At 49.8% G+C, this 25,593-nt stretch overlaps 1 protein-coding gene and 1 long non-coding RNA gene across 7 annotated transcripts in view; both read right to left on the minus strand.

Annotated features, from left to right (window-relative positions):
• Positions 1-25,593, minus strand: part of FRMPD3 (FERM and PDZ domain containing 3) — a 139,490-nt gene that overhangs the window by 81,124 nt on the left and 32,773 nt on the right. For 2 of the 6 annotated variants that reach the window (XM_067722483.1, XM_067722491.1), the window contains exon 1: positions 5,401-5,522. The exons of 2 other annotated variants lie outside the window; for them this stretch is intronic. The gene's annotated coding sequence lies outside the window, so the exon portion shown is untranslated. Of the gene's footprint in view, positions 1-5,400; positions 5,530-25,593 lie in introns of those variants that run through there. 2 more of the 6 variants (XM_067722484.1, XM_067722488.1) reach the window with 2 other exon arrangements.
• LOC137216840 (uncharacterized) lies at positions 20,565-24,856 on the minus strand. The gene is made up of 3 exons (XR_010939870.1): positions 24,476-24,856; positions 23,375-23,428; positions 20,565-23,155 (listed from the first exon to the last, which is right to left on the minus strand). It is a non-coding gene; the product is annotated as an uncharacterized lncRNA (long non-coding RNA).

Below are 25,593 nucleotides of genomic sequence, written 5' to 3' on the forward strand. Positions count from 1 at the left end.
TTGCCTTAGCTTTTTTTGGCGGCCCAGTCCTGTGCCTCGCCTGCTCTCAAAATGCCCTCGAGCTGTCCCCAGCTCTGCCCTCAGGCTCCGGCAGTGGGCCACGCAGTAATGAGAGCCTTCTGGTATAGGACTCCGGGCGATCAAGCTCTTTGGGGAAGGGCACTGCTATTCTGCCACACTGACAGCAGGACGGCACCCGCCCCATTTCACAGCTGGGGATGTGGCGAGCAAGGGGCAAATCCGAAATAGCCTGAGGAAGAGGACCCAGGACACCGTCTCAGCTTGGGCCAATTCCCCAGCCACCAGAGGCTGTATTTTTCTTGCAAAAGAGAATGAGATCAAGAGGAGAAAAGGGGAAGGGGAGAGAATTCCAGAAGGTGAGAGGGAATGGTCATGATGGGAAAAGTGGAGTTGGCAGGGAAGGGAGCGGTAGGCCTGAATTCTTCCCCTCAGTGAGCACATCTCTCCGAGGCCAGGCTGGGCTGCAGAGCTCTGGCACAGAATACTAAGCCGGCAGAGGGTCCCTGGCCACCCAGATCTTTCTCTCTTTTCAGATCCTAGCCTCTAGTCTGCCCAGGGCTGAACCGTAAACAAGGTTTGGAGGCCAGATAGGGGGAGCAGGTGTGGACAGGAGCTGCTGGGAACATCCCAACAAGTAGCTTTCCCCCGCAGCCAAAGACCCAGGGCTCAGACAGCGGCCCTCTGGGGGCTGCTTGGCAGGCGCCGGCTGCACAGGGTTCCAGGCAAAGCCTCCTGAAGCCAAACGAGGGCCTACTCAGTGGGCTGGCTGTGCCACCTCCCTCCTCTCTGTGAGGCTGCCAGGCAGCGATGATGGGCCGGGCCGCCAGCCTGGGAGGCTCCAACCCCTGACTCTGGTCAAACAGCTGGAGAATCTCAGAGTCGCCGGGGACTTGGGAAGTTATTTATTTAGCCCTTATCCACTCTCTGCGGATTTCCAGAAGCAGCAGGCCAAGGCTTTCTGGAGGACTGCAGCGGGGGATTACAGGAGGGGTCAGATTTGGGCCCGTAGAGAGGGAGGGCACGGAGAACTGGCCCAGAGACAGATGGGGCGGGGGCGTGGCTGGAGGCACGAAGAGGACAGCCCGAGTGGGAAAGGGGTGCTGGGGAGAGGTGGACTGGGGGAGCAAGTAGCTGGAGCTGACACAGGGAGACAGCGAGCAAGTAAACCTTCTTCTCGCTCCCTCTCTCATGTCTGGCTCTGCTGGGGCATAAGGTCCCCTCCCCAGTGCCCCCTCGGGGCAAGCCAGCTTAGTCGTAGCTGGACAGAGAAAGGCACATCCTTCCCACTGCTTTGCCTAGATGGCCCATCTGCCCCCTCCTTGCCTGAGATGATGCGGGTGGTATGTGAAGCCCAGGCACCATGCCTAGCAGGCACCAGGCAAACCTCTTGTGAGGGAGCAAACCGAGCAAGGCCCGACTTCTGCCCTGTGCACCAGCTTCAAGCTCTGTCCATTAAGTCAGGGGGAGGGGGGACAGGGCAGAAATCAGGCCAAGAAGCAACTTAACAAAAGAGGCTATGTGAGCAGAGGCCTGGTAAACTCATGTCACCCCGTTTGGAGATGTCCAGAGATGGAAACTACAGCCTCAGGGCAACGAGACACCTTTTATTCTGCCTAATTGCATCTTCCTGCTGAGAGGGAGGAAGGAATTAGAAGGTCTTTCCTAAAGCACAGGGAAGATCCTATGGTATCAGAAAAGGGGAAGCAAGGTTGGTGAACCCTCCGCCTAAGGATAAAAGTGAAGGGCAAGAGCAGGTGCTGATTTTCTAGCACCAAACACTCTGCACCTCTTTCATGTTATTAGTTGGGTCCCCCTGTCAGTTTCGAGGATGTGAGTAGCAGTAAAACTGCAAACCTCAAAGGGCTTGTAGGCTTGTCTTTGGGTGAAGGTGGTAAGGTGATTACGCCATATTCTGCAACCAGGCTTGGGGAAGACAGAATCCTAGGGAATCCCAAGAACCCACAGGCTACGTACTTGGCAACACAGATTCAATGATGGACCCCAGACTCAATTCACTAATTCTGGTTTTCACTAGAAAACCAGACCCAGACACTGTAGAAAGACCCAAAAAGGGTAAAGAAAAATACCTACTTTTTTTTCACCTAACCCTCAGTTACCCAGAACGTGCTACTAACCAGAAAAGCCCTTCCCCAAGCATTCAGGTTTTGGCATTACGGTGTATTTGTATTTTTTCAGTGATTAAAATCCACAGAACTGGGACTCTCTGTTACAGCATAATGCCAGCTCTGCTCCCACCTGCCTTCTTGTAAGGGGAATAATAGCAGAGTCCCTTGCTGTGAGTCAGGGACTCCCTCCACCGGCTCTTAGATAGCATTCATTCATATACACAACAAAAATGTACTGAGCATCTACTATGTGCCAGGTACAGTGCCAGGCACTGAAGAGAAACTAGGGCCAGTCTTTCCCCTCAGGGAGGTTGCAGTCTGAGGTGGGGGCAGGTATGTCAACAGACAGATAAAAAATCATGTGTCACCTGGAACCACAGGGGTCAGCAGAAGATGTTATGGGAGTAAAGAGAAGGGCCATTGCCCCCTCCCCATGACTCCCACCAGACCCCAGCACTACCCCAAGCTGAGTGGTGAAAGTGAACAGGAGTCCAGCAGATGGACAAGGCAGAGAAGGGCATTCCAGGAAAGGAGAAGATTCAGTAAAGAGGGAAACCTCTAGGTATTTAAGCCACTGTAATTAAAATAAGTCATTGAAAAAATGCAGGCAAAACTGAAGTGAATCTGTAATTTCTAGCCACAGGAATGAGGGCAGAGGACTAGTGCTACCCAGTGGCCTCTTTCGTGCAGCCTTCTGACATGATGCACTGAACCCAGGAGAGGCCACAGAGACGACGAGCGACACAGCCCAGCACTGGATTACCAGCCACACATCCTATGCACCACCCAAAAGCTACACGTGGAAGACCCCCACCTCATGGGAGGGGGCAGGAGGGGTGGACCGCCAGCAGATACACTGAAGTTCAGCCATAGTAATGGAGACCAAAGCCACGAAGCTCACACGCTGTTATGTCCACACCGAAGAGGGTCTGTGGAAGCCAGCTCTGTGAATGGGTCAGGGCTAATGGTGGGAAATTACAAACATCCCCACTGCAGGGCCAGACGTGCCTCAGGAAGAGCCCCTCGGAACCTGGCCACATTCTGTTCAGTTCACAGGGGCCATCCTGGGGGAAGGAGGGACAAAAATCAATAGGAATAGCAATACTTCTACGCAAGTGTCTTCTGCAGTCTCTGCTACTGAAGTCCTGGCCGAAAGAGAAGCCCCCTTTCCCTCTGCAGGAGGTGGGAAGATGGCTTTGCTCAGCATTGCAAATAAGTTTCTAAAAATGTTTCAGAAAATAATTCCTAACAGTGGTACTCAGATAGAGCCATAATGTTGGATTAACAGCTCCAAGCCAGCAGACCAGACACTTGTCCAATTAATAAAACTTATAAAGCAGAACAACTTATTGATGTTACAGGCACAGCACTTAGTGCAACGACAAAACCCAAATCCATGCAGAACACTCCATGTTCTTTAGGAAGCCCTTTCTCCACCAACCTGTACAATCCTTTCTTCAGTGCAAACAGGGGGCTGGGGAATGGAGGGAACAGTGCAGGGCTCTGGACAACTGGCGGAGGACGAGATGGCTCAAGGAGTTGGCACAAATCTGCCAGAGGTGAGATCTAATCTGGACTTTGGAGGCAGAGGATCTGGGCTGGAATCCGAACTCTGTGGCAAGTTACTTAACCTCTTGAGCCTCAGTTCCCTCATCTACAAAATGGGGTTCATGATAGTACCTATTTCAAAGTACCTACATGAAGATTAAATGTGCACAGTAAGTGTTGAATCACTAGAGGCTATTAGCAATCACGATTATCATTGTTATGTTTAGGTACTAATAGGATCTGCTGTCCTGTTACAGTCCACTTGGTTTGCCTCTCTCCACAGAATGTAATGAGGATGATTTGAAAATTGGTTCAAATCTCTTTGGACCTTGGGCCCTGACTTCAGATCTACAGAATAAATAAGCTGCACTGTGGGGAAAACAAAGCCTGTGTTATTACTTCATTAAAGTCAAATTCTCACCCTATTTCTAGTGGTTAACAGTCGGGGTGCAGACGTAAGAAGTGGGGGTGTGGAACACGGTGGGGGGGAAGCCCAGCTCTGCTTCCCACCCGCTGTGGGACCTTGGGCTTGTCCACCCCTCAATTTCCACCACCTCAATCTCCTCATCTGTAAAATGGGGAAAATATCGGGTTCTACCTCACAGAGTTGTTGTGAAGATTCAACACACGTAAAGCACTTACAACAACTGTGCCGGGTACACAGAAAGCACCGAGTGAATGCCAGCTACAGTTCTGACTGTACACGAATTCTCATTACTACCTAAAGAGGTCAGCACGATGCTTGGCACACAGTAACAGTAGCTATTATGATCATCAGGACTCTTGGTACAGATGAGAATCCGGGGGGCGGGGGTGGGAAGCATAAGGGAGATCTGGGTCTTCTCTAAGAATGGGACTCTGTGACTTTGGATAAACTCACCTTTGTGATCTCAGACACCACCGTCCCCCCCACCCTAGAATTTTACACAGCTCAGGAAAAGAAAGTGACAGGTACGGGCCTGCATATTCCCACCTGCCAAGCTTTCTACAAATAATGCATCACCTTGTCGGGCGGGCGGTCTTGTTTCTCAGCGCCGAGATGCTTCGTGAACGCTGAGGCCACGCGAGGGCAGGCCAGCCAGGGTGCGCCGGCCCTGGGGAAGCCGCGCCTAGAAGCCCCCGCACTTCTGACGTCGGGCTCCCGCGGGGGTGCGGAGCTTTGGGACAGGGCTGCTGCGGGGAGGGCGGGGCTCGAGTCCCCCAGGGGTCGCCCCTGCCCCCGCCGGCGTGTGCCTCTCGGCTTCTAGCTCTCCTCCCCCCTCGCCACCGCCACTTCCAGAGGAAAACTTTCCGCTCACGCCGCCACTTTTCCACGGGCGTCCAAACCCTCGGCCCCGCGCATCTTGTCTTCCAATCTCCTCGCGGGTGGCGCCGCGATGGGGCACGCGGGTGGCCTGTCAACCCGAATGGCTCCTTAGGGACTGGCGGTGGGGGGCTGGCGGATGGTGGGGAGGAGGGATGTCGGCTCCGGACGCGCCAACTCCGTCCACGGTCCATCGATTGCGGGAGCCCAGCGGGCACGCACCCGGGACGAGGGACCCATGCCAGCGCCGCCCGGAATCGCTGTGTGGGGCTGGCGAGGGCCCCAGCACCCGGCTGCCGACCCCCCAACCCCACACACCCCGGCCTCATCAGCTTGGGCGCCCCGCTTTCTGGTCCTTTCCCAGGCGATCCCAAACCCGGCTGCGCGGAGCGCGGTACTTACTGTCGAGGTCCCCTGCGGGCCGGGGCTGGGCGGCTGCCCTGCCCGGGGAAACCTCTGGCCACCCTCTGGCCGTCTCCCCCTCGCGCTGCCCCGGGCTGTGCCCAGTGCCGACGGTAGCGGCAGCGGCGTCTGTAGGAAGAGAGAGATCACGCCTGCCTTAGAAACCCAGCCCCTGCTGTGACCAGAATCTTAAAGAAGGAGGCGACTGGCTCGGCCCCAGAGCCGCGGCTGAGCTGAGGTGGCGAACTAGCGAGGCAGCTGGTAAACACAGCGTCTGCTGCCTCTCGCCCGCCCCCCGCCCGCAATCCGCCGCGGAGAAGCTCCCCCCTCACCCTTTACCCTGGACAGGCCCCCGCAGGGGAGCCGGCGAGGGGGGGCTCCAACTACAGTGACGTGCGGATAATCCAGCTGCCACTGGGTGAGCACTTACTAAGCGCCGGGCACTGTGCTTTCCATCCATTTTCTCACCTCAGCACCTTCCCCATTGTACAGAAAATAAAACCGAGGCTCAGGGGAGCAAAGGAAATAGACCCAAATGCAGGAGCTGGTAGTGAGTGGTGGGGGAGAGATCGGAAACCCGAAGGGTCGCAAATTCAACGCTGCCTGCCTCAAAAGCCACTCTGTGCCACTGCAAAGCAATTATTTGAATACCCGGGTCTCCACCTCCTGTTCCCCCATTTTCCTGCCAGGACTAGGGACAGGTGGCAACTCCAGGCCAGTTTGCTGGTGGAGGTGGGGTAGGGGCCCTGGGAGGTGGGATCCTGACTGCAGTGCCTGGTGCCACGGAGCGGTCATCCCTTTTTACCTCAGACAATTCACCTACTACGTGCCAGGCCTTGTGGAAGACAGAAAAAGGTCTAGGAGGTAGTCTCGGCCCAGGTGTGATCCAAGAGACAGGCAGTGAGCCTGTGAGGTGTGGGTTATGCTAGAAGGGTCAAAGGTGGCGGGTGCCGAGGCCCTAAAGGAGCAAGTAACCAGTGTCCTCAGACACCCACCGCAGAACCTTGGGGAACCGCTGGCGGGGATCACACCACCCACTCCTCTTTAAAGGATGAGTGGAAGGCAGCCTTGTTGGGAGACTGAGCCCCGTGGCTTCTCTCTGGGAGCTACCCTGCCATAGGCAGTGAGATCTGTGAAATGGGAAAGATCTCTTACTCCTTACTTCCTGGTCAACATGATGAAATAACACCGAATTCCTGCCCTTGTATTCTGATCATAAAAAAGAGAGCAGTTTTAGAAATTGTATTCCTCCCTGCCTTGCCCCTGCTTATCCACTCAGTCACTCATTTGGCAAATGTTTATTAGCATCTACTGCGTGTCAGGTACCATGGTAGGTGCTGGGCACCTCCACAGTTCTATGGGGGAGTCTACATGGGAGGTGGAAGGCACACAGGGCTGGCAGTTAGGAAACACATTTTAAGTCCTAGTTCTTTGACTAAATAGCTGTGTGACCCTGGGTGAGTCATGTATCCTTTCGGGACCTCAGTTTTCTTGTTGGTCAAACAGGGATAATAACACCTTCCCATCCTATTTCACAGGGGAGTTTTGAGACTCAATGGAGACGATGGATGTGAAGGAGCTTTGAAAAGTATAAAGCCACTAGACAAATGTCAGGGATTAGTCTGTCTCCAAGGTGGGAGGGGGCTGCTGGGAAGTAAAGCTTAAGAGAAATCCTGGCTGACTTTCCCAAATGGATTGCACTGAATTCCATCTTCCCCAAGTCACTGATTCTGCACTCAGGCAGAAGTCTCTGCTCTGTGAAACATCATCTTCCATCAGCAGTGCCCATGACACCAGGGTTAGTGATGACCTGGTCTTAAGCCAGGGAGATTGTTTGGGGAACCTGAGTGGAACCAGGGGGACAGTTTTGCCTCTGGGTCTCTAATTCCTGTTAACAGCAGCATCCTCCCCCCAAATCGAGCCCGCCGGATGTGTCTAGATAGAAACCGCTTGAGGCCCCCAGAGACACCCTTTCAGGAAGCACAGGGCTCACGTCAGACAGCAGTGGTGGCCTTGAGGGTGGATGCTCTCTCTGTTCTTTTGGAAGCTAGGGGTTCTGGGTTCAGCCCAGATGACTGAGATCTGCAACAGAACTAGGGGAGCCTCTGGGAGGGTCTTCAGTGTGCTCAGTTCAGCCCTGCAAGCAACCTCAAATAGACCTATAGTCTAAATTATACTACTACACTTGTTATGCAACACACAGCTACAAGGCAAATTCCCAAATTTCCAAGAAGCACTCTCCCCTACCCCCAGCTACCCCAAGTAAACACACAGTCTAAGGAAATACAGGGTCTTACCAGGCAAACAGCTTCCAGACAAACCTGCTAGCCTCCTTCCTTCTTCCCTCTCCCCCTTCCCACCAGACTGTCAACATGAAGCCCCTTCCATATAAAAATAGAGAACCGATGCAGAAAAGAGAGGGCTCTGGGGACCATGGCCGGGCGAGTCCAGAGCTGCACTACACAGCTCTGGAGCCAAACCAGGATGGAAGTCAGAGGGAGAGACAGAAAGGAGCCCGGACTTGGGCCAGGGCACCTCCAGTCAGCAGGCCCCTGGGGGGAGGTGCAGACTCCCAACCCAGCATCTCTTGGCAGTCTCCAGGCGCCTCTCAATGTCCTCATAGATTCCGTTGTCACATCCATCTCGCCCAGGCTGCTCCTCTTAATAAAGTGCCCCTGCGGCCACGCCAGACGGCCCGATGTTATCCTTCTTCACTCTCCCACCCTCCTCCCCAGCGTGGGCCACACAGTAGTGATTCAGGTCTCCTGGGTCACAATACAGTCTCCTGGGCAAACGTTTCCTGAGTGCCCAAGCCAGGGTGTGACGAAGCTTTGGGTGTGGGTGTATCAAGTATTCCTTCCTTGCCCCCTCAGAGTGGCCTGGGCCCTGGATTCAGAGTCTCAGCCTGCATCTTCCTCCCTGGGCCAGCTGCCGCTGCTCTCCCCCCAGCTATATAACCTGAGTCCAATTTGCAAAGCCCTTCCTCGGTGATTGTCAATAAATCCCCCATCTATATCCCCCTGAAAGACCAGAAAGCTTCAAGATCCAAAGGAATGAATCACTCATGGTGAAATTTCAGGCACAGTGACAGGCAATCGGGGAGACATATTTGATCACATCATGTTTACCTATGTGTAAGGCTGGCCCTGAGGATATTCTGGCATTTTCCCTCAACTATAATGAAGACTTGGAATAATAGCAAAGGAAGCCACAGAAAACACACCAGGCTGGGAGCGGGGACATCTTGCTGCTCATTCCAGCTCTGGTGCTAGTTAGATGTATGGCCCTGTACTTTCCCTTTCACAGCCCTGAATGCCCTCCAACTGTCCCCACCTCCTTCAGATCCAGCAAGTAAAGGGTTAATGCCTGGCCCAGCAGGGGCTGATCATTCTGTCTGGTCAGCCCTATAGGCCATATAATTAATATTTGTATTATCACCCCACTCTAGGATTCCACTCTAGTCTCACACCCCTTCCAGGCCATTTCTCTGTGAAGATGTGTCAAGGGCTTTCTGGACCAAGGTATGCCCCACTTCCTGCCTCTGAGGCACGTGGGTCCTGGTTGTTTCACAGAAGGTAGAAAAGGAAGGGAGCAGGGGTGTTGGGGGTGACTGGCTCTGCAGTTAGTAGCAGCTGCCCTGGTGACTCTCTGTCCTGTGGTCTGGATGCACTTGCCAGAGGATGAAACCAAACGTGTTGAAGTTGGAGGGACACTCCTTTCGACTATTACCTGAACGGGGCATTGATTCTGTACCCCTCCCTGGCCTCCCCCCTGCCCCTGCCACCTCACCAAGGCCTGTCAGGAGCTCTTATCTGCTCCCCAGGCCTACCTGGGGTGCCTGCCACCATTTCCTTTCCCTCCTTAGTAGCTGACCACTTCCCTTCTGCTCTTAGCCAGAGCCAGCCTCCTCAGCATTGAAACCCCCCTCCCTTGGCCTGTTTCCCCGCCCTCTGCTCTTCTACTTCCTCTTCCCTGCTGAGGCCTGGCTGCTCCAATGGGTGCTCTGCCCCTGTGGTGTGAATGTTCTGTCCTGGCAGGGCCCCGTGTTAATCTGCTCTCATTTGTGAGCTGCTTTGTTAACCTAAGTGGCCTTTTCTCGATGTGTCGATGTGTCGTGCTTAGTGCTGCCTCTGTTACCTTCCCACCACACCCTCCTTAATCTTGTAATAAGAGGCCCTTCCCTGTGGAGAAGGGGTTGGGCTTTTTCAAAGCCCTTTCTGGTAGAGGCTTTAGTAGCTCAGTACATCTTCACAACCACCTGAGGAAACACAGCGAGTGTGATTACTGATTCCTGCGGCAATGATGAGGAAACCGGGGCTCAGGAGAGCTGAGAAGGCCTGTCTGCTCGGAGATACAGTGTGATGGCCGAGCAGGCCTAGAACCACAGCTCTTCTCCATAGGACCCCGCATGCTTATGTCATTCATCTTCGACACTGTTCTCTGAGGCCCCAACCAAGACCCCACAAAGGTCACATATGCACACAAGCCCATATGCAATTTTACTTATGAATCTGTGAGGGCTCATAGGACCTCTGAGGGTCAAGCCCCCTGCATCAGTATTTTTTTAAAGCTGCAAGGAGTGAGAACCACTGCTTGAAAGGAAGGTGTGAAAATTAGAGATGAGAGTGTAAAAGTTTTAGGAGCCAAGAGTTTTCTTAAAAAAAAAGCCTTGGGTGTCCCCGATAAGAACTGAAGGGAGACTGGGATGGGAACTATGGCCTAGCTTCCCTGCCTCAGTTTACTCCTTTCTGCCTGAAGGAAATCATTCTGCAGGCCTTCACCGTCCCTCCCCAGCCCTGGACTGGCTTTGTAAATCAGTCAGCCCTGATTTTGCTGTGTGAAGGGACATTAAGAAATGCACCTCCCTCTCCATATATACATATTGGCTAATTGCTGGGTAAGCACATCATTAGTATCTTCTGCCTATAAAGGTGAAGCTGAATTCCCCTGAGTAAGGCATGGGGGTCTCTCTTGAGGTGAAGGTTAGAGACTTTCATGTCAATCACCTAGAAAGAGGTGCTCCTTAGGTAAGACACGGGAACTCCTAGGAATAATAATCCACCCAGATAGCTATCGTGGATTAATCACTTAGTATGTAATAGGCTTTCACTTACATTTCCTCATTTAATCCTCAGACTCATCCTTCTTTTACATATTAGGAAATTGAGGCTCAAGAAGTTACATTACTTGCCCAAAGGTCACCCAGCTAGTAAGCAAGTATGTTTTGTTTGGCCAGCTCAGTGTTTTCAAAAATTTTACAATTTACTGCTAAGATTTATAAATCCTCAGATTTCATACAAGAATCAGGATTTCTGACTTCTCTTCAGAAATCCTACCTGGCAACCCTGGGCCTTAAAGTCCCACCTAACCAGGATCAGCTGGCGCTAAGCAGCAAAAGCCCTTCTGGATGAGGGATGCGCTCTCCCAGTCCCCCCAGCCCCCATCATTCCTTCTGTCCTCTAATCATGGGGCCAAGTGTCAGCTGCCATTTAATATTGTTCTTGTAGTGCTGTGTTCCTGGTTTTATTTTTTATTATTTTTCCACTTTATTTTAAAAAAAAATTTATTGGAGTATAGTTGCTTTACAGTGTTGTGTTAGTTTCTACTGTACAGCACAGTGAATCAGCTATACGTATATATATATCCCCTCTTTTTTGGATTTCCTGTTTTTATTAAAAGAATAATAAAGAGGAGAATGAAACATTTCTTGGGCATACATCTAATCTTGCCCTAGTGAATACATTTACTCCTTTAGGTCTGGCCCTGTAGGCATCTGTGCCTATGATCCCTCCACGCCATTCCTGTGCACTGCCTCTTTAACGTGGGGAGAGAGAAGGCTGGGCACCCCAGTTTGGGAGGGCACTTGTTGGTGGTTGGGACTATAAGTGCTCTCTGGTCCATGGAGGTGGGCTGGGAGTTAGGAAGGAGGAATGGGTCCCCAGGGGACCCCAACAGTGAAAGATGACTGAGCGATATCTTCTAGGGCCGATTGTCTAGTCTAGCTTCCTGGCCGTTATCTGTGAAATGGGCGTAATGCTAATAATAGTACCATGTCTACTTCATGGTCATATTAGGAGGATTAAAATGAGTATATGTGTACATATACATTTAGAATCGTGCCTGGCTCAAAGGAAGTGCTCAACAAACGTTAGCTATTTTCATTATTATTATTCTCCATGTTGGTTTCCCGGAATCTTGTCATCTCCTAGCCTTTGACATATGAAACTTTCAGCCTGATCTAAACAATACTGTAGAGTATTGAAAGAGCCCTGGGATGCGTCAGTGTTACAGGGGAAGGTGAATCTCACTGATGCTTCTTCCCGCTGAAACCATCTCTTTTTAGTGCCAATCGTGGAGGTTCTGGGTGACATTTTACTAAGTGAGATGACATTTCCTACTCTAGGGAGAAGGCAGCCTTGCCTTGCACACCAGAATGCCCTCCACCACCTTGTCTACCTGGCAATCTCCTACACATCCTTCTGGACTCAGCTCAAATCACTTTCTCTGGGAAACCCTCTCTGAGCCTCATCTGCCTCCCCAGGTGGAGTTACTATAAAAGTCTACCCCTCATTAGAATATGAGCTCACTGAGGGCAGGGCAGGGCATGACTTGTCCACTGGATCCCCAGTGCCCAGAACAAGTATAGGTGCTGAGTAAATGCTGGTTGAATGAACTGGGAGAAGGGGGATGTGGGGAAAAGAAAGGTTCAAGCCATGTCCTGGCTACTGTAAATAGAGCTGCAATGAACATTTTGGTACATGACTCTTTTTGAATTATGGTTTTCTCAGGGTATATGCCCAGTAGTGGGATTGCTGGGTCGTATGGTAGTTCTATTTTTAGTTTTTTAAGGAACCTCCATACTGTTCCCCATAGTGGCTGTATCAATTCACATTCCCACCAACAGTGCAAGAGGGTTCCCTTTTCTCCACACCCTCTCCAGCATTTATTGTTTCTAGATTTTTTGATGATGGTCATTTTAACTGGTGTGAGTTGATGCCTCATTGTCGTTTTGATTTGCATTTCTCTAATGATTAACGATGTTGAGCATTCTTTCATGTGTTTGTTGGCAATCTGTGTATCTTCTTCGGAGAAATGTCTATTTAGGTCTTCTGCCCATTTTTGGATTGGGCTGTTTGTTTTTTTGTTATTGAGCTGCATGAGCTGCTTGTAAATTTTGGAGATTAATCCTTTGTCAGTTGCTTCTTTTGCAAATATTTTCTCCCATTCTGAGGGGTGTCTTTTGGTCTTGTTTATGGTTTCCTTCGCTGTGCAAAAGTTTTTAAGTTTCATTAGGTCCCATTTGCTTAGTTTTGTTTTTATAACCCTAAGTGTCCATCAACAGATGAATAGATAAAGAAGATGTGGCACATATATACAATGGAATATTACTCAGCCATAAAAAGAAACGAAATTGAGTTATTTGTGGTGAGGTGGATGGACCTAGAGTCTGTCATACAGAGCGAAGTAAGTCAGAAAGAGAAAAACAAATACCGTATGCTAACACATATATATGGAATCTAAGAAGAAAAAAAAAAGGTCATGAAGAACCTAGGGGTAAGACAGGAATAAAGACACAGACCTACTAGAGAATGGACTTGAGGATATGGGGAGGGGGAGGGGTAGGCTGTGACGAGGTAAGAGAGTGGCATGGACACATATACACTACAAAGCGTAAAGTGGATAGCTAGTGGGAAGCAGCCGCGTAGCACAGGGAGATCAGCTAGGTGGTTTGTGACCACCTAGAGGGGTGGGATAGGGAGGGTGGAAGGGAGAGAGACACAGGAGGGAAGAGATATGGGAACATGTGTATATGTATAACTGATTCGCTTTGTTATAAAGCAGAAACTAACACACCATTGTAAAGCAATTATACTCCAATAAAGATGTTAAAAAAGACAAAAGAAAAAGAAAACTGACTAATGCCACATGTTGAAAATTATATGTTTGAAATAGTTGGTGAAATAAATCATTTAATTTCAAAAAATATATAAAAAAATTAAAAAAAAGAAAGAAAGGTTCAAGGCACATTTTCGGGGGGCTCCCTGGCTCCCAGCAGACCTTCTAAGTCTGCTTCTGTGTGGCTCCCTAAATTCTTCAAACCAGCATCACAAACTCTCTGTGCCCCTCCCAGGCCTATTTTAAGGCTCACCTGTAAGGTAGATGGATGTGACCGTTTTTTGGAGCCTTCCCCAACTTTCAGCATGGCCCTGCTCCTTTGAACAGCCCCTCACTATGATGGACCCATGAGCTTCCATCCCCTAGGCTGTTCAGGGTGTCCCCAAAGCATTGAGCACTTCCTGGGGCATCCCTCGTGAGCATCAAAACTGAGATGTTTTATGTCCCCATAAAACATGTCAGGCCCTGCTCTCCCACTAGGTCTTCCTTCCCAGATGAGATATCTGAATCTCCGATGCCCCCATCCAAAGGGGATTTTGAGCCCTGGGAGGCTAGCTGGGGAGCCACTTCTGTGTGAGTAGGGTTCCAACAGTAATACAGCTGGGGTGAGATCTGTATCATCAACCCTGCCACCCTCCACTAACAATAGCCCAGGGCAGCCATGGAAACCCCCCTCCCAGCCCTGCTCAGCAGTCTCCCCCAGCTCTGCTCAGTGTGATGCTGGTCACCATCTCCTACCCCACTGCAACTTCCCTGCCCCATTTCCTCTGGATGATCTGAGTTCCTTAACCAGGAGCAACCTGTCTGCGTGCAAAAAAACAACTTGAGAGCCATTAACGGGAAAGAGCATCTTTCAGAAAAGCCAGATGATTTTAAAGCATTAACGGACACCTTTGCAATTCTGTCTCAGGAGGAGATGATGTCTCGTAAGCTGGCACTGGGCTGAGGACTGCTCCGCACAGCAGTCCTCCAACACTGAGAACACGTGCCCTAGAACCAAAGATATGCCAGAAGAGCCAGGTGACATCGAGGAGCAGTGAGAAAACCCAAAATGTGAGCTCCCGGAGTGCCAATCCCAATGCACGTGTGCGTGCACATGCGCGCGCGCGCGCACACACACACACACACATCCAGAGACACAGGCGGGGCCACACATTGGCACAAAAACACCACCCACACTCTTGCTATAAGACCCACGTGTGATTTGCCAACAAATTGCAAATTAACCTCCTAGTGAACAGATTAATGATATTCATGGTAATTTACACTCCAAGTTTCATAGCAACAGACTTTGAGCATTCTGGTTGCATAAGAATTCAAGGATTTTCAAGTTCCTGGAGACACTGTAGTAATTAACCTGATAAGCCTATGCAAATTAGCCCTAATTTGACACTGTCATTTTTGAATCCAATATCCAGGGTATTTGCCCAGAAGGTTTCCTGTCGCCGCTCCAACTCCTTGGCTTGAGGTGCTAAGCTGACAGATGCCAGTCTGCATTTGTCTATGCAAATGAGGCCCCAGAGCAGAGCTCCCCATCAGGCTGGAGAAGGGACTGGACATGGGATCCTCGCACCGTGATGAGAATGGAGTCAAGGCTTCTAGGAGAAATGGGGAGGGGGCTCCAGTCAATTTGCACACTACTGACAGCTATCTTTTTAAGATCCTTGGTTTGAGGACAAAAATTACTGACTTGCACAAGAGTTTGAGCTTTTCACCTGAAGGTCAGAAAGAAGCCTCTTTGCGGCCTGTTGCCAAGTGCCATTGGAGTTTTTATCTTTCCAGAAAGATCAGCTTCTAAAAATAAAACCGAAAGCTGGGGTTCCCCGTTTCTTCCCTGGGAAGGTGAAGTTTAATTGGCTCTATTTCCCATTTTGAGCAAAAAATCACAGAACGTACTCAACTCCCTCATCAAATCAATCAGCCTATGGGCACAGCGTGTGTGTTCTCTCCATGGGTGGACTGGTTCCTGTCTAATAATGTTTAGCCTCAGAAGGTGGCCACTCCTCCACCCGCCCCCCACAGAGCTCCATCCTTGACCTCCTTCTTGTTTGAGCTCTTGAACCACCAGGAGTCACTGAACCCCCGGGGTAATCTGCCCTGTGCTTCGCGCTCTGCAGGGCACAGTAATGAAATGTCACAGAGGACAGTATTCTTGGCCCACTGGCTACCCACTGCTGCCCCCAGCTCAGCTCTCCCCAGGACCTCAGCTGGTTGCTCATGGTGCTGCCACCCCACAGATTGGTTTAGAAACAGCTTTCTGAAGCCCCGATTTGGGGGCAGGGGGTGAGGACGGAAATAGTGCAGAGAAACTGTCCAGGTCACCCAGATCCAACCTGCCCCTAATGGGCTACCATCTGGAGCTCAAAATTCTCTGGAATGCAAGGCCAGGCAAGGTGATGATCAGAGCAGCCTTACCACTCTAGAAGAGCTAATACTTGCACGTCATAAAACACCTGAAACATATACCAGGGCCTTTCAGTAATATATCTTTACCTGTCTTCCTCAGTAACCTTTTTGGTTAAGTCAGGATTTCAGAAGTGTTGGAAGGTCACCTGTGTAACTGTTGGCTTCCTCTCTGAATGCATACATCAAGCCACCAGTCCAAGATGATGCCACTCTCCCTCTTGTCTACTTCCCCTTCTCACCATGTCCACATCCCTATTCACCCAGCTACCAAGCCCTCTTCTTTGACTGCCAACAACACTTAGTGTCCACCACACTGACCCCCAGAACTGTATGCCCAGGACTCCTGGGCTGCAGCATACTGCAGCACATCCATACACTTTGAAGCATTACCTGTGGATATGTCAATCAATAACCGTACTATGATGATGATGGTGATGATGATGATAATAATAATAATAACAGCTTCCATTTGGGGAGCATTATACTACATGCCAGACGCTTTACACGAGCTTGACATGCAACATCTCATTGCATCTTCATAACAACCCTGTGAGCTTGGTACTGTCGTTAGCCCCGTTCTGCAGAAAAGGACACTGAGGCAAAGGTTTAAGCAACTTGCTCAATATCACACAGGTGATACTTGGCAGTGCTGCAAATCAAACGCTAGCTGACAGACGCCAGAGACTAAGCATTTAAGCACCATCCTAAAACATCTCACACGTGTATGTACCACTATTTTCCAAATGTGAGGCAGATGTCATAATGATGAACAAAATTACTTTAAAAATATCACATATTTAGATTACTTTGTGGTCATTATGTGTTTCTCAATCAGTGGATACTAAGAGTAAAATAGCTATAAGAAGTGTCCAGAATATGGGTCGTTGGCTTTAGCCAGATTGAGAACCGTGGGTATTTTGTGCATAGAGTATTCCCACCCCAGGTCCTCTCACCGATGAAGGCGCACATTCTTTTTTCTGCTCATCTTCTGTTTTATCTCAGAGGACCTATGTGTCTCTGTAGCTAGGATGCAGTGGGGAGCCATGTTTCAAGCTATCTGTACATTCATTAAGCAAACATTTATTGAGCTCCTACGACCTGCCAGACACTGTTCTAGACACGGGGGACGCTGCAGTGAACGACGTAGCTAAAAAATCCCTGTCTTCGTGGCGCTTGCCTCCTAGTGGCAATATACAAATAAATAGGTAACATTACATGATATTTTAGAGAGTGAGAAGGTGCTTTAGAGGAAAAATGAAGCAAGGAATCAGGGATGAGTGGTTGCCATTTTAAACAGGGTGGCCAGGGAAGGCCTCTGTGAGAAGGTGGCAACTGAGCAGAGTCCTGAAGGGAAGGAGCGAGCCCTGTAGCTGTCTGGGGGCAGAGCCTGCCTGACACAAGGAACCGCAGAGGTGCAGGCCCAGGGATGGAGTGTGCCTGGGGTGACCAAGGACTGCGAAGGAGGCGAGCTGTTGGAACAGTCTGTCTACGAGAATGTTGTATGTAGAGAGGTGGATTCAGAAATGGGCTCTGTCATTATCTCTCCAAGTGGCCTATGAGGGCCACCTTAACCTCGGCTGGTTTGCAGGACTAGCTCAGGGCAAAATTATGAGGCAAATGCTTCTGCCCATCACTCTTCAACTCCCTAGTCCTTTCTTGTTTCCTCCTCGGGAGCCCATTTGCTCCCCTCTCCCCCAGCATTTGGGGCCTCTCCAGTCCCCCAGCCTGAGAAATAAAGAGTACGACTTGGGGGTCCCAAAGATCTGGGCTTTTGCCCCCTGGTTCTGCCTCTGGGACTTGCTCTGGGTAAGTCATGTACTTCTCTGAGTCACAATTTCCTTATTTTTAAAATGGAGATAATAAGGTATTGGGAGCATTAAATGAAATAAATGCATGTAAAATGTCAAGTCCTGTGCTCAAGAAATGGTAGCTGCTGTCTTCATTCACACCCAGGTATAAGCTATAGAGACAGTCTGTGTGCCTTGGGACCCCTGAAAGGCCTGTGGATTTCTTGCAAGGAAAATTCTCAAATACACCAATTGTGGGTTGTCAGCAGAGAGAGAAAAAAATGCAAGTAGAATCACTACTGTCGGCAGTGTGCTAAATTTTTAACATTACAAATGGGTATTGATACTTAGAAAGCTTAGGAACTACTGGCATCAATTGGCAATGTCAGCATCATTGAGCAGGTAGGAAATTCAAAGGAAGCCTTGGATCTCCTGATCCAGCGTGAGGAGATGTTTCCAGAGTCTCTTCCCTCTTTACTCTGTTGCTTCTGCTCACATGGGAGAGTGGGAGAGGTCAGAATCATGGTTCTAAACCCAGAGTGGGCAACCTCTGGGGTTGGCAGGCCTTCCAGCCCAAAGGGCCTAATGGTGTATGTGTCTTTTGCTTTCACACATCTCTAAGTACCATCCCACTGCTCCTGTTACCTCCTCTTCCTGTACTCTGAGCAAACATTCCTGGCCAGCCAGAGAAAGTGGCCACTGAGAGAGTGCTTGGTGATGACATCCAGGAAACCTTGCTGAGGGCTTTGCCGTGACCTAACCAGAGCTTGGGCATGTCGGTCCCTTACTGTACAGAACGGTTGCAACCTGGACAAGTTTCTCACAAATCACAATTTCACATATCAAAGCCTATTTTCCGTTTAACTTTGAACATAAAATTGGAGATGTGTTTCTCAGAGGAGGAAAAAAAATGGGGCCTGAGACTTAATAAAAAGCACGTTTATGAATGCAATGCAGCAACACACTTGAAAATCACAAATGTGAGCGGAAAAAAAGGAGAATTTTCTTATAAAATATTAACAATGCCCTCAAATGAGTCACAAGATCTGAATACAAAATAGCTAGCGTTATTTCGATGTTTGGCACAATAGCTTAAAGGCCCTAAAGAAAAACAACAACAGCTTAACTGAACAGAACACACTGGACTGAAAAGTTGCCCTATAAAATTGCCTTTCTAACGTTTTACAGCAGGGGACCAGGCACGTTCTTTGGAGGCTCGGATCCTGAGCTGTAGCACTCTGGAGAAGATGCTGGATTTCAGAAACGAACAGGTTGATCTGGCCCAGAGAATAGGCAAAGCAGCACAGCCGCGGCGATGCTTAAAAAGGCCCCAGGAAATGAGTTAATTGGGATCGTAGAGGTATAGGAAGACTTTCTGGTAACACAAGTCTTGAAACTTCTGTAAAGTGAGGCTTTGGGTCATGTACAATGAATCAGTCCCCCAATTTCTAACTGTTGCTCTGGCTAATGTCTTTCTATGGAGTTTCTAGACAATGAGAAATTCCTATGAAGGGCTTTCTACCCTTGGCACTTCCCCCAAAGTATGTTGCAAGGAACACCGATCCCAGAAGAGGCTCCATAAATGCGTTTCATGGACAAAAAAGTGGGAGAAATGCCTGGTTCTCTAAATCAGTGCTTCTCAAATTTTAATGTGCATAATACAAATCGACCGAGGATATTGTGACAATGCCGATTCTGGCTCGGAAAGTCTGGGGTGGAGGCCTGAGATGTTGCATTCCCAGCAAGCTCCCAGGTGATGCATATGCTACCAGTCCTCAGATGACACTTTGGGTGGCGAGGCTCTAAATGTCCTCTTGGAGATTCATGATTCTCATTAGTATGTTAAGGGCTCTGTGAAACCCTGTAGTAAAGTTGAGCTTATCTAACCCAGCATTTGTTAAACTCATTTGTACTCGGAAACCTTTCTCTCTCGTGGTACCTATTAATCCCTCACACTCTGGGTACTGTGGAAACCAATTTGGGAAGTGCTGCTCTAGCTAATACTACCCTACCTGGAGTGATTTCACATCATCTGAGAAGTCTATATTTTTGGGTCGTGGCCATAGCCCTCATCTAGGGCTGGTTAATAGCCCTGCAGAGACAAAGGTGTGCCAGGGCTGTGAACTGCCGTTGGTTTTCAAAGACTCCGAGCTCAATGACAGCAAAATACTATACAACTCTATTTACCTTCCTGCCATACTCACCACTTTCCAAAATGCTTTACAACCTTAATGTGGCTTGAGCTGAAATGAAAGGGAAAAGTGAAGAGATTTGGAGCACAGAGGGGCAGGCATTTTCAAAAGAGGAATGAAATAAGATGAGCAAATGGCACTGAAAGCAGATGGGAGGTAAGGGACTCAGGGGTTAGCTGGGGTGAGGAGGAAGGAAGAGGCATCAGTAAGAGATGTCAGTGGGCAGGGTGTCCCAGAAGTGCAGTGAAGAGAGAATATACACTCTATAAAACCCAACCTCATAGAATGAGGAAGAAGAAAATATGAAGAGAAGAGTCTTCTTGTTTACCCGGCTTCCACCTGTACAGGTCTCAGCTATGTATTTTCCCAAAGTTCTGCTATACAAATTGTTTGGCCGGGAGGCCCTCTCTGGGCAGGTTTCTCATTCTCATGGCATTGGCTGCCAGATGGAAAGGGACTGGGTTGTCAGTTCATGTAGGAGGGCATCTGCTCACACCCGTGGTGGCCTGTCACTCCAGCCCCTATCCCAATTAGCAGATGGGTCCGAGAGAGCTCTCCAGTTATCAGAAGCCAGTGGCAGACAGCGTTTCCAAACTGGAAAACAGGGAGGGATGGGAACTCCTGCCCTGGGAGTCAGACAGAGACCACACCTGGGCTCCGCTGCTCACACTAGCTGTGAGGTCATGGGGTAAGTTAGCCCATCGAAACTTCAGTCTTCTCCTCTCTAAAACAGGGTTAAGAATAGGATCTATCTCCCAGCGATTTGGTGAGGAATGATTACGGTGATCCTGGTAAGATGGTTAGGACAGTGCCTGACACAGAATAGGAATCCAATTTAACTGTTACCTGCTATTAGTGTTATTCTTTTTTATTATTAATAAAGGCTGTTTAGTGCAGTTGCTTGGCACAAAGAAAGTACTTGACAAATGATCGCTGATATGATGACAGGATGACAATGACCATGACAATGATGACAGTGATAATGTTGCTGTTCTTGATGGTGAGGGAGCTTGCCTTGCCTCAGCCCTGCTTTGGCAGTAGCATCGCAAGGGGGTGTGCTTTGAAAGGCTCTGGGGTCTGATGGTCCTGGGTTTGAATCCTGACTCTGCTACTGACTAGTGGGTGAGCAGTTTTCTCATTTGTAAAATGGGGACGATAATTCTACTTACCTCCCTGTTGTGAGCAGGGAAAGAGATGATGCATGTGGAGTAGGAAGCCCAGTGCCCGGTGCACTGCGAGCACCAATAGCTGTGAGCCGGCTAACTAGCCACCCAACGTCTGAGAACTTGAGAGAGTTCTGGAGAGCGAAGTGGCAGGAGTCAAGGTGCCCTTACAGTCCAATCTGAGAATCACAGGCCCATAAAAGGTGAACATACACACCACGTGCCTTTTCACACATTACCATTTCACACATACAAAAGGGAAATAACTTGTTCAGGCCCATATGCAGAAACCCACTCGTGAGCTGAGAATTTCCAGTGCACAGAAATTCCTGACTCAGAGCTTAAAGTGTTTGTTTTTCTTTTTTAAAATAGTGCCTTTTTGTTCAAGAAGAGTAGTTCCAAAAAAAGATGACTAAAACCCTCTAGACTGCCAGCAGCAGGCATGCAGGTTTGGGTCACCATCAAATCCAAAACACCTAGTCCAGTGGCTGGCATACGATAGTGCCCAATAACCATCCACTGACTAAAACATTACGTTTTCACCTCAAAGTAGTTTTGTAGCAAGAGTATCTATCTATCTATTTTTTAGGTCATGAATCAAGGACGTTTTTATCGGCACTTAGGAAAGTCCCGTCAAGCCTGCACATGGGCCAAATTTGAATATTAGCCATAAGGGCTAGACACCCACAAGTACACAAAGACTCCCTCAAGTGGATACACAGACAGTCATTCTCTAAATGCTTTGCCAACTTTGGGCCTCCCCTGCAAGACGTGGGCCCTGCTTCTTTGGATGGAAATAGCAGAGCACGCGTCTGTGATCGTTCTCAGAGCCAGTGGAGATACGGCGAAGAGGCCATCCAGGGTCCTTGTCAAAACCAAGTGGATCTGGGGTGAAATTTCAATCATCTCACCAGCTGGCACCAGAATCCCTCTTAAGGAGAGAACGGGGACTGTCTTTAGGAAAAGATGTTGATAAGCTACTTGCCTTGACAGCATTGGTAGGCAAGAGTCAAGGCAACAGAAGAGACAGCATAATGCCAGGTGGTGAAAGTGAACAGAACTTTGGGGTTGGTGGGGAGCAGAGGGGAGAGGAGTAGATGGAGGAGAGAGAAGGGAACTGGGGAACATGCTGGGAAGCTAGAGCCTGACTGGGAAAATGACCAAGGCCTCCCTAGGTCTAGGATTCCTACGTTTACATTCTCAGTTGTTTGTGCAAGTTGTACAACAGAATCACCCGAGGGAGCTTTTTTCAAAACCTGGGATGCCCCTGGGACCTCCCTTCAGAGATTCTAACATAATTAGTCTGGGGTGGGGCCCAGGCATCAAGGCTTCTAATAGCTCCCCAAGTGATTCTGAACAAGCCAAGGTTTAGAACCACTGCTCCAAATGGAACTCTTTCAGGAGAACCACGTGCTGGGGGTGAGCGATGAGGAGAAGGGAGGCCTTCCCTGGGAATGCAGAGGTCTGGGAGGATGGCGATTTGGAAGGATCTCGATCTGCTGGGCAGAGAGGACCACGGGGACGCCTGGATTACAGGGATAAGTGATGCCCATTGTCTGATTTCCTCCTCGACTGCCCAGTCCTCCCTCCCTGCCCGAGCAATTATGACTCTCGGCTCAGCTAGCCCATTATGCTTCTCCTTGTCACAAATATAACCTCTCTCCCCTTCCCATCAAGCATTACTTTCCCTGGATCCCATTTCTTTGTGAGCCTGATTTTGGCAGGTAAAAGCCAATGAATCCGATATATGAAAACTTTCCTCAGACCGAAAAAAAAAAAAGGTATTTTAACAAAGGGCTTCGGAGGACAAATGCCTTGACTCACAGCAATAACGACAAAGCATGGAGAACACATTCTGGGGTGGAAGGGACCTGTGGAGGTCCTCAAAGCACACCTTGTGAGTAGATGGCTAGCCATGAAGCTGATGAATGGAGATCCACGTCTGAGAAATGTCGGGAACAGCTGGATCCATTCTTTGTGGGCGACTGGAGATGGCACCCAGGAAAGGTCCAGGCGTCCCCCGGCTTCACGGGGTTCTTCTGACATCCAGCCACCAGTGTCTTCCTCCCCACTCCTCCACCAGCCTTTCTAGCTCTTTACCCCTTCAATACAGCTCTGAAGAAAATAAGCTCCACAGGCCAAGCTACCCTGTTAAAAGCTCACTTCATCACGGATAAGGCAGGAGTCAGCATTTTAGTGGCACTTTAGCCTCCGCCAGAGAAGACATAGGCAGAGAAAGGCAGATTGCAGGTGCCAATTTCCTGGTTTTTATAGGTCCAGGCCTGAGGGATGGATCATCCTGTGACACCTCCTGAAGCGAAATGTGACAAATGAGTGCTTTTCAGTGGGAAAACCATTAAGCAGGATGAAACCAAGGAGGAACAGTCCTCCTTCCCCTGTGGCCCTCCCTCCGTCCGCTCCTGCCCTCCACACGGGGAAAGCCTAAGATAAGGTGAGGCTTCCAAAAGCCTAGGGTCTCAGAGGCTACCAGTGAGCTGTGGTCACAGCTCCGTTTCCCAGGGTGACTTACTAAGAGGCAGGAGCTTGAATGGAACAGGCTGTAAACTCCACATCAGAATGAAACCTGTTAGACGAATGGATAAAGAAGATGTGGTACATATATACAATGGAGTATTACTCAGCCATAAAAAGGAACGAAATTGGGTCATTTGTAGAGACGTGGATAGATCTAGAGACTGTCATACAGAGTGAAGTAAGCCAGAAAGAGAAAAACAAATATCATATATGAACTCATATATGTGCAACCTAGAAAAATGATACAGATGAACTGGTTTGCAGGGCAGAAATTGAGACACAGATGTAGAGAACAAACGTATGGACACCAAGGGGGGAGGGAAGCGGTGGGGTGGGGGTGGGGTGATGAATTGGGCGATTGGGATTGACATGTATACACTAATATGTATAAAATGGATAACTAATAAGAACCTGCTGTATAAAAAAAAATAAAATTCTAAAATTCAAAAAAAAAAAAAAGAATGAAGCCTGTTAATTTGCTGACCCTTTCCTTCACTGAACTGGGATTCCTGTCTTATTGAACACAGAACTAGAGTGCTTTTTAAATCCTAGCAAGCCAATTAAACCTGGGAAGGAACCTGCATATTTTCTAACATTATTGAACAAAATATAAACACCTACTACATCTGAGCAGTACTAAACATTTAATTTGGTCCAGGATCGTTCTCCGAAGCTGGGAGATGCTTGTTTGGGAACTCTTTCCTCTGCCTCGACCTTTCCCTCTGCTCCCTGGCCCCCCATCTGTCCGGTGTCCCTGTCCCTGAGCTCCCCACCCCCGCAAAGAAGATCTCAACTGACAAGTTCCTGCAGTGGGATCCCTGCAAGGACGCACTCAGCCCTAAACCGGATTCCTGAAGACCCGCCTCACCAGCAGAGGAACCCAAGCTCCACGGCACAAGCAGCCCTTCCATCCCACGGCGCCTGCCCCTTTCCTTCCCCCTCACCAAATTACTTGGTTGGCTTAGCCCACTGGCGTGACTAAATTGGAACACTCTTCCAGGGTGTGCGGTTCTTTCCAAGAAGACTTCAAAGAACCCGGAAGCAGACATTTCTGACTGCGAGCAAACTGATCTGGGGTTCCCTCTGTAACCCTTACCTCTTGGAATGACCAGATCTTCGGCCTTCCCAATTAGCTAACCATCTCCTTTGGGATTTGCACCCACGTCTGGGGAGCAGACTGAACCGTGAGAAGTCCGGGAAGTGGAGGATGGTGCTGAAGCAGGCACTGGGAAAACCAGCAGCTTCGATTTCCCTGAGAGGCAGCAGAGGGACTACTGTTGGACTCTACAAAGCTTGGCTCCCTGTCCAGTTGGTATCCATCTAGAGTTGGACTTGCCCTGGTCTGTACATTCCTTAAAGGACCCAGGCTTGCTGGGCTTCTCTGCACCCCCGGAGGAGCCCCCACCTTCTGCCCCGGCCCCTGGCTCTAGGACCCAGCACCCGATTGCGTCCTGTCTCAATGCCCCTGCTCCTCTTGGCCGAGACCCGAACCCAGCTCCCCTCCCCCTTGCCCCAAGGAAGTCAGCAGGAGCCAGGGATGACGCAGCTTGTCAGGGCAGGAGATTGATGGCCGGCCCTCTGCTTTCTTTCCCCGCCCCTTCTTCCACTGTCTGGCTCCTTCCAGCTCTGGGATTTGGAGACGACGGAGGAGGCAGAGAGGGAAAATGCTTAGCTGTTCCATTCGCATTCTTCTTGATTCAAGGGCTTTTGCTAGTCTTCATTTGAAGGGGTTCAGCTGAGAAGACGCTGGCCTCCTTGTCAGAGTGGAGAGGTTTAGGGAACTGGGCTCCCTCCCTGTCGCCTCCCCCCTGGCTGGCCCAGCGCTGGTTCTGACCCGAGGCCCCTTTCTGAGCCCCCTCTCGTCTCAGAAGCACTTTGGGCAGTTTGCTTCAGGCCCATCTGGCACCATAACCCCCTGGCCTCTGGGAGGGCCCAGAGAGCTCATTTGGAAGCCTTGGGCCTGGGCCTTCACGCAGTGTGGGAGGGGACGCTTTAAGCATCACCAGAAGGAACTGCTGGATCCCAAGGACTAACCTGTCCTCCCCTCGACACGCAGGTTTCTCCCTGCTCCTGGCCCTGCCACAGCTCCTCCGCTGCAGCTCAGTAGGACAGGGTGGGGTCTTGACAGGCACTATGTGGATACAGCAAAGCTGTCCAGCCGAGAGCCCCTGGCCACTGTCGTCCTCCTCGCCCACCTGGCACACGTGGTCTCTG

The sequence above is a fragment of the Pseudorca crassidens genome, chromosome X (genome assembly GCF_039906515.1).
Source record: "Pseudorca crassidens isolate mPseCra1 chromosome X, mPseCra1.hap1, whole genome shotgun sequence".
In the NCBI taxonomy this organism is placed as follows: domain Eukaryota; kingdom Metazoa; phylum Chordata; class Mammalia; order Artiodactyla; family Delphinidae; genus Pseudorca; species Pseudorca crassidens.